This window comes from Cupressus sempervirens, chromosome 2 (genome assembly GCF_028749045.1).
Source record: "Cupressus sempervirens isolate cs-2001-9-10 chromosome 2, ASM2874904v1, whole genome shotgun sequence".
Taxonomy (NCBI): Eukaryota; Viridiplantae; Streptophyta; class Pinopsida; order Cupressales; family Cupressaceae; genus Cupressus; species Cupressus sempervirens.
This window is the reverse complement of record NC_143119.1, coordinates 116,101,745-116,120,016: the sequence shown is the minus strand read 5'-3', so window position 1 is coordinate 116,120,016 and position 18,272 is coordinate 116,101,745.

The following is an 18,272-nucleotide window of genomic DNA, read 5'->3' as shown; positions in this document are numbered from 1 at the left end:
CTTCCATTTGCATCTTCCATAATTGGAAGTTCTACCCATTAAACCTATCAACCCTTAGCTTACCCTCATATGCCATTTCTCCCACTCAACTTTGAGACTCTCATTTAACTGTGAGACTTTCTTGCAGAGGATAACTAAAAAAATAACCTCACTTTGGTACCACTTGTTAGGATTAAACCACGGACAGAAATAACAATTACATACAAGTATAACCAATAACAAAAATAATATATCACACATAAAAGAACACAAGGCACCAAGATTTAGCGTGGTCCACCCAATCCCTGGGCTATGTCCACTAAACAGCAAGTTCGATATTATTACGATCTAGTGATTACAACTTGATTACAATCTGTAATCCCTTATAGCTCAATACTGCCGCAAGAACCAATTTTACATCACAGCTTAATGAAAAAATATCTAACCCTAAACTCTTTTATACAAGTAATTTTATGCCACTTTAGGGTTACAACATGTCGGCCATATATTGACCATATGTCGGCCACGGCCCAAAGAATTTATGAAGTATGTACAATACTTTCCTAATCAGTCACCATAAACTAACAATCTCCCACTTGGAGACTAATCAGACTCCACACTAAAAAATAGTTAGGAGTGCTTGGGAATTAGTTGGAACAATGAAAACTAGCTTATTTGATCCCTCCTCAATCATTTTATAATTTTAGACATCCTTGAGTGCAAATTTGAATACCAAAAGCTTTGACAATTCTATAAATTTTGTGTATACTAACATTGCAACTTGAGCAATTTGTACCATATTGATTGAAATAATTTGTTTTTAATTGTAGATAGTTAGTGTTTCTTGTGTTCTTTCAATTTTTTCTTTGGTGTGTGTTTGGATTTAGTTCTAGAGTGCAATGAAAACCTAAATCCCACTGGACTATCACTAGATTGGTCCAAGATTTTTTGAAAAGAATGCCTCTTTCTCAATTTTCTATGGTTGAATCTTAATGACCCTTAGAGGATTGAAGGAGTAGGAAATGTACCATAATTTAGTTTTGGTTTGAGCCTAGAAATGTCAAGCATTGAATTTTGAAGTCTTTCCCTAGGTGATTTTTTCAATAACCTAGTTGGGTGCAGACATATAACAACTATTTGATTCTTCCAAGATGTGATTGTACGAATCAATCCAATGATTCAAGGATGTTAGTGGGAGTCTAGAAATGGTATGGAAAGTGTTTGAAGATTAATTGAATTGATTTCATTTTATTTTGAATTCTTGAACTAGTGACAAGTTGAGAAAGCCTTAAAAAGCCTAGAAACTGTCAAGTTAGAGTTGGCAATGTATGAACTACATGGAGATACAACTCTAGTAAAAACTTGTAGTACTGTCAAAGGGTATCTGAAATGGGAATTTGATTGGTAAGAGATCTAATGAGGCCTAAAAAGGATATAAGGCCTAATTGAAGGAACTAGGAGATTAGTAAGAAAAATAAGGATAAAGGAGAAATTTGTGTACCTCTTTCAATGAACCAAGTGTAATTTCATGACCTCCACACTCTTGCAAGACACTCTACATGACATAGAGGATAGGATTCTTGAATTCTATTGAAAGACTAAGGGAAAAAGTAAATGTGTTTTGAACTTGGTAGAGATACCCTAGGAAAGTAACTTGCAAAGTTGATTTTTCCCACATTGGAGAAGTGATTCTTGAGGACTTAGGGGTCCTCTTAGACCTAGTTGAATACCTAAACCTACATGTGCATGGATTTTGTCTAGGGTGATCCTATCATATTCCTTCTGACATTAGGTGTCCTCATGTTGATTACAAATCCATCAAAATATGCGATACCTATTTGTATGAACCAAATTATTGCAATCATAGCATGTGAAAACTAAATTTGCATACATTTTCCCATTATGATTAACTTGGAATCTACAATCTTTGGCTAGGTGTCCAAAGTTGTTACATTTGTAACATGTAACACCATTTTTTATGACATTATTCATTCCCAAGGGTCTTCTTGATGTCATGTTAGATCTCTCATTTGTTCTTTCATTGGTTTTTTGTTTAATTTTATTTCATTCATGTGATTTATGTTCATAAAGACAACAATTGAAACAATGTCCAATAAAAGGTTTTGCATCAGTATTACCTTCGCAATCTTTCTTCATGTGCCCATATTTGTTGCAAGGAAAACATCTTCCTTTGAATGATTTCTTATGTTCCTTAGGTTCTATGTGATATGTTATTTTATTTGGATCTTGTTTAGGTTCTTGCTCAACCAAGTTTTTGGATTTATTAGAATATTCTTATCAATATATCCAATCCCTATAATATCTCCCCTAGACTTCTATAGTATTAGCTGCTCATCAAATTTGTCAATACTTGAGTATAATTAATCAAGATGTAACTTTTTCTCAACAAACTCACTTTTCATAATATTAGTGTTCTTCTTAAGCTTTGAGTCATGAAGTTCAAATTTTACCTTTCTGAGTTGAGTGTTCAAATCATTGCATTTACTATTTTAACCTTCCAAGTCTACTTCAAGTTTTTCTTTCTTTAATTTTCTCTCATCTAATATCTTGACCAACTTAAGTGATGTAACTTCAAGTTAGTGCTTAAGTACTTGATTTTTTTCTTGATTTTCATAAGCAAGTTTGATTCATTGATCTGATTGGTTGGCTCTTTCTTAATAGTCCTTCAAACATCAATCTAATCCTTAAGATTATTAATGTAATCTCATGCATCCTTGAGTTTAGGTTTTTGTCTTTTCTTTTCATCATTTTCTTGATCCAATTCCTCAATTACTACTTCATAGTTTCTTTGAAAATATGTTGAATTCATTGGGATCTTCCTCAAGCTATTAAACTTCTTCTTAGTAACTGAGATATGGTACCACTTGTTAGAAATAGAGAATATTGGGGGAAAGGGGGGGTGGGGGGGGTGAATCAATATTTCAACACTTTTTGCCCAACTCTATATTTCAGCACTTAACCACATGTTTGCATAAATGAATAAGCTAGATAGTAAAGTACATAATACAATAAAACTCATAGCACCGTGATTCATTAACTAGGAAAACCTTGGCCAAGGGAAAGCCTTGGTGGGAATGACACACACAAGATAATTTACCAATCCAATATACTCTACTAGGAGTGTTGACCCTATCAAAAGTTGACAAATAATATTAATCTAGTGAATCTCACCGACTAAAATTGTAGTTCAACTTATAGTATTCCACTATTATACTTAGACAATTTTCTTATCAACAAAAGCCAAAACTATACTTTAACTCCATCTAACCTTAGCTTATGAGAGTGTTTCCATAAATGACAACATCCATGCATCTGTACTAGCCAACTTGCCAACAAGATTCTATCAAATGGGGTTTCCCAAGATAGAAAGCTATGAAGTATTATTGAACCACATCCAAATGAGTTGAAAATATGTGTGTTGAGGGGTGAAGAAAATATGTAGAGCCAAGACCATTGATTGTACATCAATATAGGTGGTAAGTTGTGTTATGCTAGATACCTATATAGTAGGTATATTTTTATAGTGCTCTAAAATACATATAAAATACCATAGAGGCAAGTAATAGAGATGTTTTAGCTGGTACACTTACATGCCTAGTAAATGCTTCATAGGCATGTCATAAGATGACTTTAGATCATGTTGACTCATGTAGGAAAAGATAGATAACTGAAAAATAAAGAAAGATCAAGACATTGAGATAGTAGTTTGGCCTTACAAAAGGAATACAATAAGATAGTGGATTGGCCCCCACAAAGGCAAACACTAAGATTTTGGATTTTCACCCACAAGGGTAGACATTGAGATCATATTTTGGAAATTTTGTAAATAAAAACTTATGGTGAAGAGACATAATGATCATTAGATAAAAGATAAATCAAACATGGATGACCCCGAGTACAAAAGTCAATAGGCATGGGTGTCTTCTAGATTTTTCCTTTACTTTTATTATGATGATCAATCGATGTATGATGTGACACTATCCCTCTATGGTTCATTTATGCAAGAAAAGGGATTTTATATATAAGCAAAGCTCATGGTTTTACTTTCCTTTATGCAGTTTATATTTGGCTTTAAAGTATATTTTATAAATCTACACTTATTGTATGAGCTTGAGATGTGTTTTAAAGCTAGAAAAAAATATCCCTTGTTTTATTGCAAGAGTGGCTTCCTTTTCTTGTGAACTTGACTCCATTCATATGGTTTGCTCAAACCCTTTTTTCTTGGTTTCTAATGATGAATAAAACCCTTGGTACTTGGTAAGGACCCGCATCTATGGGTTTCTGCATATTTTTTCCTTTTATGTGTAAACCCTTGTACTTAGTGGTTGTTCCATTTGCATTTTCTATGTTAAATAGGAGCCTTTCTTTTTCATTCATTTGCATCTAATATGGGTTTTTTGAATGTACTCCTTTTGTTATCATCTATACATGTGATCATGGATATAATGTGGTTTTTTTTGTATTGTCACTTCTTCATCTTGAATCTTACAATTTCTATTATTTTCATGTTCCTAAAACCATACTTTTCACTACTATTATTATCTTAATGTTACCCAAATGCTTGCACTTTTAATTTACACTACTATGTATTCTTGTATAACGATACAATAGCATTGGAGACTATATTATTTCTCTAGATCTATTGATATCTTCACCATTGAGACACTCTACTAAAATGTCTGATATTTGTAGGGTATCTTTAAATTATACTACCTTTGGATTTTCTTCATATCTTTGTTCATATCTAAGGTTATAACATGGAAACTTATTATAACAACAACATACTAGCCACTTAGCTTTATTCATTCTTAAAGTAGCATGTCTATGTTTTTCATTTATGGGTTATACTCTCACACTGATGATTTTATAGTTTATAAGTTAAATTCAGTTACTACTTGATCACCTTATGTTTTATATATTATCATGGCTTCTTTTCCTTTTTGTGATTCTTGGATGCATTTGATTCTTCTGATCAATAGATCTTAATACATCTATTTATTTCTAAAACACCTTTGCTCAAGGGATGGTAATTATGAAATCTATAATCATTTATACTTCTTGCATTATCATGATAGTTTTCCCTTTTCTTTCTTTCTATACATATACCTTTTGATTACCCTACTGCTAAATTATATTTTTGACCATCATACTAGCAATAGCGACATCACTCATGGCTTTGTATTTTCCATTTAATTTGATGACAAAAAAGTAACTTACCTTGTTGAATTAGTCCACTTTTTTGTTGAGGTAGTTACTTGTCTTGATGATTTTGTTTGACATCATTTAATGTTACTTTTGTAGCTTTGTAACATTATGGAACTACCCTCCTACCGCTGGAATGACATGATAACAATATTTCCTATAGAAAATTTGATATGATTCTATAATGTCTTCCAATGCACCATTGTCACAGATTGTTCTTTTTTTTTATGCTCTTATTTCCATGGTGATTCCTTATGCTTGCAAATGATGTCCATATTTGTGCTTTATCATGTTGGCTCCTTAGTAATTCTCGTAGATATTAATTTTTTGTTATGAAAAGATGATTTGGATTGTTCAAAATCTATATCTCTTCATGTTGGGGTTCATGTAGTACGATCATGTATCAGATATTGCTTTTGGAATCTACTAGAGTGCATCATTTGATGTATCTCTCTTTGATGTTTCACATTGGAAAATAACTCTCTACTTTGTTGATATTTGTATGAATGAACCTAAAGATTTTATACAAAAAAATTATATCCCTTTTGCGGCTCACTACCTTGTACTTCTACAACTTGGTAGATGAAGCACTAAAAGGCTTCAAAGAATATAACTATGTCCCTTTAGTAGTCTATTTTATCTTCATAAGATCTACAAATTAAGCCATAAGGTTTCGTGTATATAGGGGATTTCCATTCAATAGCTTAGCATCTTCATTCCTATGTCTGCTAGTGAAAAAACTTTGTTAGAATATAAATATGGTTCTCTTTTCCATTTGTGGTGCTTCTCTTTCGTGCTTTCTGTTGGTTCTCAAAATTGTTGGTTGAATTCCTACAGACCCTTCCTACTTAATGCTAGGAAATCAACACAATTTTTATTAATGAAGAAAATTGAATTATAACTTAATCAATATCCACACTTTAGGCTCTATAAAACCTAGGTGGTTGTACCTATATCAATGTTCCTTAAGGAAATCTTAAAGAGTAATAATGATGACTTTATAACTAATACTCTTGAGATGGCAAGTAATTCTCAAGGAGAAATCAAAATGTGTAAATGTTTTAAGTGTGAATGGAAATAAACTTATGCAATACTTGTGGATAGAATTTTATCGATCTACAACTATACATATCAACTTATAATGAGTATATAAAGACCAGTGCTTGTTCTATTTGGGTAGTATAGAATCAATCCCAACATAATCTTATCATCAAGCCTCCAAAGATCATGTGCATCCCATCAACAATTGGGTAGATAAGAAATAAATGCAAATCTTAGTCTAAATGCATTTAACCCCAACCAAAGGATGCCAATTAGATAGACACCATAACTTAGTATGAAAATATTTGATAAATCAAATTCATGCATTACTTGGATCCATTAGCATAATAGTATAATCTCAAGGGAAAAGAAGAACATGAATAATTAGGAAACCATATGCCATCATTGATATAGAGGAATCATCATTATATTCACTTCATTCTCAAGGAAATACAAGATAGTAGTTTCTTTGCATATCCAAAACAAATAATTGCATAAAGGAAAATAATTAGTTCATACTATTTCTTCTTTAAAACAATATCATAAATCATATATATCTTATCTCGTCTTGAAACTGTTTCTTCTTAAATAGGGGTCTCAGTACCTTTTCTCATAAACATGAAAAGGTGCAACATAGCTTCAAACCCATTCACAAATATAACTAACTACTAACTAAAATTATAGTTGCATAATACTTGAAAATATGAAAAAGTGTTTAAGTCTCTTCCACCTCTCTTTAATATCCATGACTTCTTCAAGAGCATCTTTAGGAACCTTTAGGTAGACCTTGATCCACTTGGTATCTGGGCATGAGTGGCCCACACAAATTTTTGGACTATCGGGGCAAAATCTTATAAATCAACCATCTCCTCCCTTAAGCAGTTTCGATGTTTGTTACAAACAAGGATGATACACATAAGCAATCACCTTTAACTTTTCTTCCAACTTTGGATATTCTTGATTTATGTAACTCAAATTATTTATAGCAGTGTCAATAAAATCAAAGGTGGCCTTAATCTATTTAGGAACATCTAGATCCCTTTTTGTAACTTCACTAAATTTTTCTAATTCATAACTTGAGGGGTCTCGTTTCCTCTCTATCTCAAAAAGTATGTATTTCCCTTAGCAAATAAATCCAACATATTACATATGTTATTAAACCCTTTGAACACCTCATGACATTTGTGTTGGTCTCTCTAAATATTGTTTTCTATTAGTGTTAAACACTTAGTCATTTACTAGGCAGAGTCTGACGGTCATCACTATGACTGAGCTACTCTATATAGGCCGAGTCATGTATATAAACTTGTATATATCAAGCTCTATAGTCATTTACTAGGCAAAGTTAGACGGTACTCTATATAGGCCGAGTAATTTTTGAAAGATAATAAAATCAATACATAATAGAGAGGAAGCAATAACTCATATGCATACAACCATCATAAACAAATTACATCTCTTAAGGGTTATGTAATGATGAATCATGTTTAAGTTTAATTAATACTAAATTTGATACATAACAAATCCACATCAAAGAATAACTTACAAGTATGAATCCACTTAAATAATATACATTATAGGATGTCACTTGGCAATAATCAGAATGCACAATCATTCACTATACAAGTCATAGGGTATGAAAGGATGATAGAATATACATCATCTCATAACATCTCTAATAATCAAATACATCATAACAAGGTAGAACCATCCAACAGAAATATAAGATCAAATAGAAAGGAACGTTTGCACAAACACATCCAACAATGACATCCAATTGTCAAATCTCAATGGTATAAGAAAAATGCACTACCACCCGACCTCATGGTAACCTAAAAGGTCCACTCCTACAGCACTAAGGAGATAGTCTCAAATCCCAAATAGGATAACAATAGTAACAATCATAACCAAATTCTAGGTCAAGGAAAACCTGAAAGTAATCTATCTCAAAGGTACCAAGACACAAATAACATCTAAACCCAAAGGCAAAAAAGACACGTACGAAATCTACCATGTAAGTGGGCAAGTGTCATCATATGGGCCAACTTTAAGGTTACCCTGGTAGCCTCTCTAGACTCCGGCCCCCTAGTGCCTCTATGTGGCACCAATATCCTCTCGTATAAACAAGGCATACTAATGAAGCAAGGTCGCAACCAAGCATCCTCTCTACTCTCATCCTAGCTTGTACTAGCACTCAAGGCATGGGCAAGGAAAAATAATGACTCTTATTAATTCCATTTAAAAAGCCATTTAATAAAATGTTATCTCTTATTAAAACAACTTACAATGGGTTACCTTGGCAGCCACTTTGGGCTCCAACCTCAATTTCAAGCCACTTCCCAATGTACACATAGATCACCTACCCTAGGCTCATAAAAGCACAACTCATAAAATCACAATTTTTAGCTCAGCTCTTAAAAAGCAACTCAAAAGCACCTATACATAAAACACATAAATCACCTCAGTCCTTTATGAGTGTCTAGAAAGCACCTAAAGATCAAATCATAAAATTCACCTCACTCCTATGCAAGCAACTAGAAAGCACCACAAGATAAATCACAATAATCACTTCAGTCTGATACAAGCAATTGGAAAGCACTAGAAGATAACCAATCGAATACTTAAATGTTACACCAGAAAAGTCAGACCATTCACCTCAATTCTACATAAGAAAATTGGAAAGCAATAACAACCAATAGATCAAACTCATCATAGAAGACATGTGACTACATCACAATGGTCAGGTCTAAAAGATCACATACATAACATCATCATAGAATAAAACCCCCAAGCCTTCCAGTAAACATCTTGATTTGGTCAAATTACTAAGTCAAACCTAAAACCCACAACAGTAAACCACACATCACATAAAGTACATACAAAAGTAACTTTCGTAATTCATTAGGTTTTAAAAACAGACAAGTTCAATTTTCACTATATTTTCAAGTTTGCATTTTCGTTCCTAAGTATTACAATTTGATAGGGTTTTCATTTACAATGAGGGTTCCAGTTCTCACTTAATCAAGTTTTAGAATTACATGGGTTTACATTTTCATTCCTCAATTAGTAATCACAATTGATGAAGTTTTCTTTTAAATTCTCAAAGGAAATAAAAATCCATTTCGTATAAATTGAATCCAACTTTTAGAAATAATACCCCAAATCTCAAATAGAAAGTTCTCTTTAAGAAAACCAATTGAAAACCTATCTATTTGAATAGTTACAATTAAAACACCCCAAGATTTAGTACTATTATTAAAATTTATTAAATATTATTGATTATTAATACTAAAAATTATTAAATTACTAAAAAAATAATATATATAATATAATATTTATTAAATTAACTAATATAATAATATTAATAAAATAATAATAATAACCTTTAATTACAATTAATATTTAATAATAATTATAAAATATATTAACTAAATTAATTAATTATAATTATTTGTTAAAAACCATATTAAATTTTTATTAAATTAAAATTTAATAAAATTAAAAAAATTTAAAACATATATATAATATAGCATTTTAGGCTCGTTGGCCTACTGTTCGCAATAGCACTGTTGCTTAGGCAACCTTGGTTATCGCAACAGCTAAGGCCACTACTAACAATCTTAGCTGCCTTCACAGCTAGTAGCCGAACCTTGGAGGGAAGGTGGATGTTGGGAGTCATGGCCCCATTTCCCCATTTAATATATATATATATAATATACTTTTATAATTTTTTTTAAACAAAAACATAAAACACAACACCTTCCCCAATTATAAGAAATTTCATGATTTCATGTCACAATATGTGATAAAGATTATCATAGTTTTTTTTTCTATGGTAATTTTTATTAGCATTTTTTTTTAAAATAAATTCATGAGAAAGATTTGATAGAAGAATTACGAATAACCATTCAAATTTTATAGCTCAAATCATGATTATTTTTCCAAACCCTATATGATTAAAATATAATTCTATTAAATATACAAATGAGGGTTTCAAATTTTTAAAACACATATAGATGATCTCGAAACAAAGAGCAATGAAAATTGCAACAAGGGTTTCAATCCCATATAAACTCTGAATAAAAATCCACAAACACAAAGGAGATAGATATTCCAAAGAACGAATCAACTATGCAAAACTCATGGGATCCTACCTAGATCTAATGCTAAATGATGGATGCACAATACTCACAAACAATTCTCTTCCTTTTCAAAACCCTCTTAAAAAAATTGCTCCTCCAAATTTCGGTATGGAGAAGTGATCTCTAATTTCCTAATCAAGAGTTTTTCCCCAAATTAGAGCTTCGATTGTGCAATCACGCAAAACGCTTTTTTATTAATTACTTTAATATATTTTAATTTCATGCACAAAATTTATGCAATTTAATTAAAATAAACTTTATTAAATCAATTCATTTTTCTCTTTTATTAAATGCAAGATGTCTTTAATAACATATTTATTAATTCAACTAATACTATTATTTAGAGTTTCATTTAATAAATACGCCAAATTAGAACTTTAATTAAATTTTTAAATTTTTTCAACTAATACTATTATTTAGAGTTTCATTTAATAAATACGCCAAATTAGAACTTTAATTAAATTTTTAAATTTTTTTTTAAATTGTTGTGTTCTTCCCTTCAGGAGCCATTGAACCAGTTTTATTCTATTTTATATATATATATATATATATATATATATATATATATATATATATATATATATATATATATATATATATATATATATATATATATATATATATATATATATATATATATATATCATTTTCTTTATAAAATTTCCATTAAATTAAATCATTTAATACTCTTTTAATTTGATTTAATTATAACTAAAAATCACACCAGACCCGCAAGACTAAGTACGACAACTCAACTGAAGGCGAAGAACATAATCAAACTCCAGGGTCAAAATCATGAATTCATGTCACTTGATGAATTCAGATGGATAAAAAAACTTAGATACTTGTCCTACTTTCTAGAACAATTGGCTTAGGTTAGGGTTTTTACTCAAAAATTATCTCCCCACTTCTACCATTGAGATATTATGATAAGGTATGCTCATCCTGGCAATTCAGGGAAGTCGATACCTAGTACCTACAATATGCATAAAATTCGAGCATGTACATACACATATAATCTACACTAAATAGGTACTGGTGGAGAGTGGTGTATCATGTAGATCCCAACTAGCAGATGACTACAACTCTCTCCCTCAACCACATCAAAAACATCAATCATAAAATAAATTATACAAGTACACCATACACATGCAAGTATGGGGTAAGTAACCATAGAACTGCATATAAATAATCCATCTCTCTATCATCATAAGATAAATGAAATCATTGTATTATAGCATCATCATCGAAAGAGTAATCATGAACACATGGAATAACTAAGTATCAAGTAGCTCATCAAATAAATCAACTAAGTATGAAATACATCTAATTAAATCTAATAACCATGTACTGCTAATCATAAAACATAATCATAAAACAAGCCTAAAAGAATCTAACAATAAAAATGAAAAATCAACTAGGGGTAGGCATTACAAGTAAGTATATGGTCACCGAGTATTTTTAGTGTAAGCCAAGTGTAATGTTAACCAAGCAGTTTAAGTATGTCAAAGTTGAGTTGTATAGAATAGTGAGCGAACAAGATCTTCATACGATTCATGTGTGAATGTATTAACATTACAGAGAAGGAAAAAGTGTTATATTATTTCTTAACAAAGCAAGCAACCTAATCTGAACAATGAAGGGGCAACAAAGCTTTATTAGATCAAAAAGAGGATCATTTTGCAAGGAGGAGACATGAAATTAGCTTACAGAGAAAATCGAGGGTCAAGTACTGAATCAGTTCCAGTTAATTGAGTTAGGTTAAATCTTTTAATAGAGTGGTCTTAACAAGTCTTTGTAAATCTCCTAACAAAGTTCTTACTTTGTTGTAAGTGTGAAATCCTCTAACAACATGAGATCTAACAATCTCAAAAGATGTTAATAGAGAAGACCCCTCACAAGGTAGAACACTGGATATGGTTAAACATTTTAACCCTAATAGGTTAACTTTATTACTGCAGTATTCAAGATTTGTGGGTGGCATCCCCACCCCAGTTTTACCTTCATTTTAAAGTGTTTCTAGGTAACCAAAGTCATTGTGTCATGTGATTAATTTTCATGCATGTGATTGATAAATTAGATCTATATGTTATTATAGTTTGATTATATAAGTTATGCATGCACAAGAAATTGGATATCAGATGGTAAATGTGGTGAATGCATCATAGAATTGTTGAAAAGGTTAAAGTGTTACAAATCCTAATCCACCCCCCTTCTCAGTATCTTAGTGTCTAATTAAGACTTCCATTAAGTGGTATCAGATAAAAGTTCTCTTTGAAAAGTTCAACAACTTGGAGTTAAGATCGTGGAGATGGAGGCTTTCAGATTGGACAAAACTATTCACAAGTAGGTGATTTCCATCAAGCTTATACTACAAAAACTTGAGATAGCAAGACAAGATTTGAAGAAATCCTTGAAAAGAGGAAAGGAATTATCTATTCAAGACAAGAAATTTTCTTATGAAGAAGTTGAAACTGAAGAACTATTTGAACCAATAAATTCAAATGACATAGCAAATGTAGATCTACTAGATAAGAACAAACTCCTAAATGAAAAACTTAGAGGACTAAAAAGGGAACATGAGATTCAATCAGTACGATTATGTGAATTGATTGAGCAAAAGAAAAAAGCTGAAGAAGACAAGGTTGTCACTAAGGAAGACAAAAGGACAATTGTAACTATACTTGAAGAAAGGATATCTAATGTACAAAAGCTCACAAATTCCCAACTTGACATGATGAATCAACTGATGCTTGCACATCAAGTGCTAAACAAGAAGGATGTAGAAAGAGAAAATATGATATCATAAAAGGATCTACTAAAGAATGAAATGAAAACTCAAAAAGAGTATGTTGAAAGATTCAAAAATCCAAGTGAAGCAATGAAATAGTTTGAAGAACTTATGAGATCATCTAGCAGTACTACTAGATCAGGACATTCATCTATTGAGCAAGGAGAATCATCTAGGAATGGAGAACTCAGAAATGCAAAGTCAAAAGGAAAACCAACATATTATCACTTTGTAAAACTTGATCATATTGCAAACATCTACTGAAGCAAAAATGGTATGCAAAAGCACAAAACTAAGTTTACTTGTTATTGGTTTTACTATAAAAAGCAAGGACATCAAATACATGAGTGTATGTCAAGAATGAAGAATGTATCTACTACACCTAGATTTGAAGGCTATTGTTACAATTGTCAAAAGTATGGATATAGAGCATATGAATGTAGATCAAACAAAACCCTACTGGACTAATCAAAGGCATAACCATGCACCTAACAATGTATGTTCCAAATGTCACAGGTTTAGACATTCAATAAATGATGGAGACACAACCCAAGAACAAAATGGACACAACAGAAAAGGGAAAAATGTATTAATTGAAAAATAAGCTAGTACATTTAGTACAGAGAAAATAAACTTCAAAACATGCCCTAAGGGCTTACAATAGCATAAATGTGGAGATAATTTCTCCTTTCAATACCTCTTCTCAAACTCCACTCCGAACTGCCTTTTACAATGCCAGAAATCTTCTTAAATAGACCTCGGAGGATTAAGGACTAGGAGTACATTCTAGAAAGTGCTAGTAGGCATCCACCAATCAAATAGAAGGTTCCAGAAGCTGTGTTAGAAGTCGGCGCAAATCTAGAAGAATCCAGAAACGGTAATCAAACTTTTGGGAGGCATAACTTTTGAACCATAGCTCCAATTGACGAACCGTTTACATTTTCAAAAAGCTCTCGAAGTGCTCTATAGCCCTATGGACCAGCTTTGCTCATCCCCTATTTTTTGGCCCTTTTCAAGGTCATTTAATGCCCCTAACCTGACTTTGAAGCATTCTTAAGAGGTCTCCACAACTCAAAAAATTGCAATAACTTTCAAACCGTGGGGCCTTTTGACCTGATTCTTTTTTTGGAATGCTCTAAATCACAATTACATTCATCTAGCCAATTCACACCTCCTAGTTCACCAAAATGATGGCCCAATTACTTGCTCCTATTTTTTCAAGATTTTTTAGCACACTGATAGTGGAACTGTGAGAGTTGGAACCTTTATTTGACCCAAATGGGTGTCCAAAAATGAAAACACATGAAACAAAAACTAAGTCTAAGTACATTTTTTTTTGGGTGACAAAGGATTGCTCTTATACCTCTGGATGCTCCTGCATCAGACACCCAGGGTAGATTTAAAAGTGACCCTGTCACTTTATGAATGGTAGAGGAAATCCCAAATGGGAAACCTCAACTGCTGAAATCCAAGTTGAGTCCTCGATCGGTCGTCCTTTCCATTTGATCAAATACTCTTCATACTGCCTGTTTCTGGTACTCCTACCCACACGATGATCTAGAATGTCTTCTATCTCCTCCTTCTTAGAAGCAGGAATTGGACATGGCTCTAACACCAGCTCCTCATCTACACCATCATCATGATACTCTATTAAATGAAAATGGGAGAAATGTGAATACCATCTGGCAGCTCCACCTCATATGCATTTCCTGAGTCATGTTTCTTCAAAATTTTGCAGGGGCCAAATTTCTTCATTTTCAGCTTGTTGTAAGTATCGGCTGGAATCTTTCTTTTCGTAAGTACACCATGACTAGATCCCCTACTTGGAATTCCTTATGTCTTCTCCTTTGATCAGCCCTAGCCTTATACTCTTGATTCATCTTGGTAATGTGTTCCTGAACCTCCTCATGTAGACGCTTGATATGTTCAGCAAATTCCTCAGCTTCAGCACTTGTCCTCTCCCCTTGTTCTATCTTTCTCAATTCTGGTGCAGTCCTTGGGCTATTCCCATATACAATTTGGAATGGTGATTTTCCAGTACTCCTATTTATAGAGTTATTGTAAGCAAACTTTGCTTGTGGTAGAATCAAATCCCATCCCTTGGGCTTATCCCCAACTAAACATCTCAGCAAATTGCCCAGACTTCTGTTCACCACTTTTGTTTGGCCATCAATTTGTGGGTGATGTGTGGAACTAAATTTCAAGTTGGTTCTTAACTTTTTCCACAATGTCCTCCAGAAATACCCCACAAATTTAGTATCTCTATCAGAAACTATGCTCCTTGGAAGACCATGTAGTCTTACCACCTCTTTGAAAAACAAGTCTGCAATATGGACAGCATCATGAGTTTTGTGGCATGGAATGAAATGTGCCATTTTGGAGAACCTATCAACCACCACGAATATTGAGTCATTACCCCTTTGTGTCCTTGGCAATCCAAGAACAAAATCCATACTTATGTCCTCCCATGGCCTTGATGGAACAGGCAATGGCTGATATAGGCTAGTATTGTGAGTAAACCCCTTGGCAACTTGACAAACCTAGCAACTCTGTACAAAATTCTTCACATCCTATGAAATTTGAGGCCAAAAATAATGTTCTCTAAGAATGGAAATGGTCTTATCTTGACCAAAATGTCCTGCCATCCCTCCACTGTGTTTCTCCTTAATCAGATTTTCCCTCATGGAACTCCTTGGAATGCACAATTGACTACCCTTGAACAACATGCCATCCTGAATCAGATAGTCTAACCACTTGGTTCTATCTACAGCAATAGGTTCTTTACAAGCTTTCCATGCTTCAGCAAAATTAGGATCCTCGGGGTACAAATTCTCGAGTTCATCAAACCCAACTACTTCAACCTGCATTATTGTAAGCAACAACTATCTCCTACTTAGTGCATCTGCAACCCTATTAGATTTTCAACTTCTATGCTTCAACACAAATGTATAACTCTGCAAGAACTCTACCCACTTCATATGCCTTTGATTTAATTTACCTTGGCTATTTAGGTACTGTAATGCCTGATGATTAGTATACAAAACAAATTCCTTTGGCAATAAATAATGCCTCCATTTCTTTAAGGCCTGAACTATTGCATAGAACTCTTGATCATAAACAGAATACTTCTTCTTTGCATCATTCAATTTTTTACTAAAATATGCAATAGGCTTACCTTCTTGGCTTAATACAGCCCCAATAGTGATGCCACTGGCATCACAATCCACCTGGAAAACCTTTCTAAAATCTGGAAGTGTTAACACAAGTTGTTCTGTTACCTTCGTCTTCAGCAATTCAAAACTTCTCGTAGCTGTTGCAATCTATTTGAACTCTTTTCTATCCCCTCTTATTGTATCAGTTAGGGGTGCACATATGCCACTAAAATTCTTAATAAACTTCCTGTAAAAACTAACCAGACCATGAAATGATCTTACCTCAATAGCAGACCTTGGAGTAGGCCATTCCAAGATGGCTTTTAACTTCTCTGGATCCATTTTGAGACCTTCAGGTGATATAACAAACCCCAAATAGACTAACTCCCTTTTTGCAAAGATACACTTCTTCAGATTAATTAACAGTTTCTCTTCCCTTAGCCTTTCAAGGACACTACGAATATGCAATAAATGTTCTTCCAAAGTCTTGCTGAAAATTAAAATATCATCCAAATAAACAATAAAAAAATTTCCCAAGAACTTCTTAAGTACCTCATTCATGAGCCGCATGAAGGTGCTTGGGGCGTTCGTCAATCCAAAGGGCATGACTAACCACTCATAAAGACCCTCCTTGGTCTTGAAGGCTGTTTTCCACTCATCTCCTTCTCGAATCCGTATCTAATGATAGCCACTCTTGAGATCTATCTTTGTGAAGTACTGAGCTCCACTCAAGCAGTCCATAAGATCATCCATCCTTGGCAAAGGGAATCGGTACTTGATGGTTATCCTATTTATAGCTCGAGAATCTGTACACATCCTCCACTCTCCATCCTTCTTTGGTGCAAGTACTGTAGGTACTGCACATGGACTCAGGCTCTCTCAAATCAAGCCCTTCCTCAATAGCTCCTAAACCTATCTATTTAGCTCCTTTGTTTCAGCAGGAGTCATCCTGTGAGCAGCCTTGTTAAGCAAACTAGCTCCTAGAATCAAATCTATCTAATGACTAATTTGCCTTACTGGTGGCAATCCATCTGGAACATTATCAGAGATAATATCTCCAAACTCCCTTAGTAAATCTGAAACTTCAAATGGTATTTCACTACTACCTTCTTTATCTTTCCTAGGAATCAAAGCATAGAACATATGCTGATATTTTATGCCATCTAAAAACTTCCTTTCATCAACAAGACAAATCCTAGCACTGCTACATACCTTTTCGCCTTCCTTTTTCATGGGCTTCAATTTGTGGTGAACTCTATCCTTTGTCAGAAAGTATGTGTTTGCATGTCCATCATGTACTGCATGTCTATCAAACTGCCATGGTCTACCCAACAATAGATGGCAAACATCCATCGAAATAACATCATAGAGAACTTCATCATGGTAACTCCCAATTTTCAATTTCACTAAACATTGTTCACTTACTAGGACTTTATGATCATCTTTTACCCAAGCAATCCGATAGGGCTGGGGATGTTTCTCCCTCTTGAGCTTCAACTTAGAGACCATCTCTTCTGATACCAAGTTATCAATGCTACCACCATCAATGATCACGTCACAACATTTATCCTCACACTTGCATCTGGTACGAAACAAACTCCTCCGTTGCCCTGGTTCAATCTCACCACTTAGTAGGACTCTTTCATCTACCAAGGTCTCTCCTCTTTCTGCATCCTCTAAATGTGATGATTGTGCATCGTCATCCACATGAGCAACCCTAGCTTGGCCCTCAGCTCTCCTATCTGTCCTTCCTTGTCGTTGAGGGCATTCAAAGGCACGATGACCTTCTTCATTGCAATGGAAATAGGTACCACGGAAGCCTCCTCTTCCTTGTCCACGTCCTCTACCTCTTCCTCTCTGATTTCCAAAATCTTGATCATGGGAGCGGTTGAAACCCTCATTCCTCTGGTTCCTGCTAGTACCCACATCTTCATTTTTCTTTTG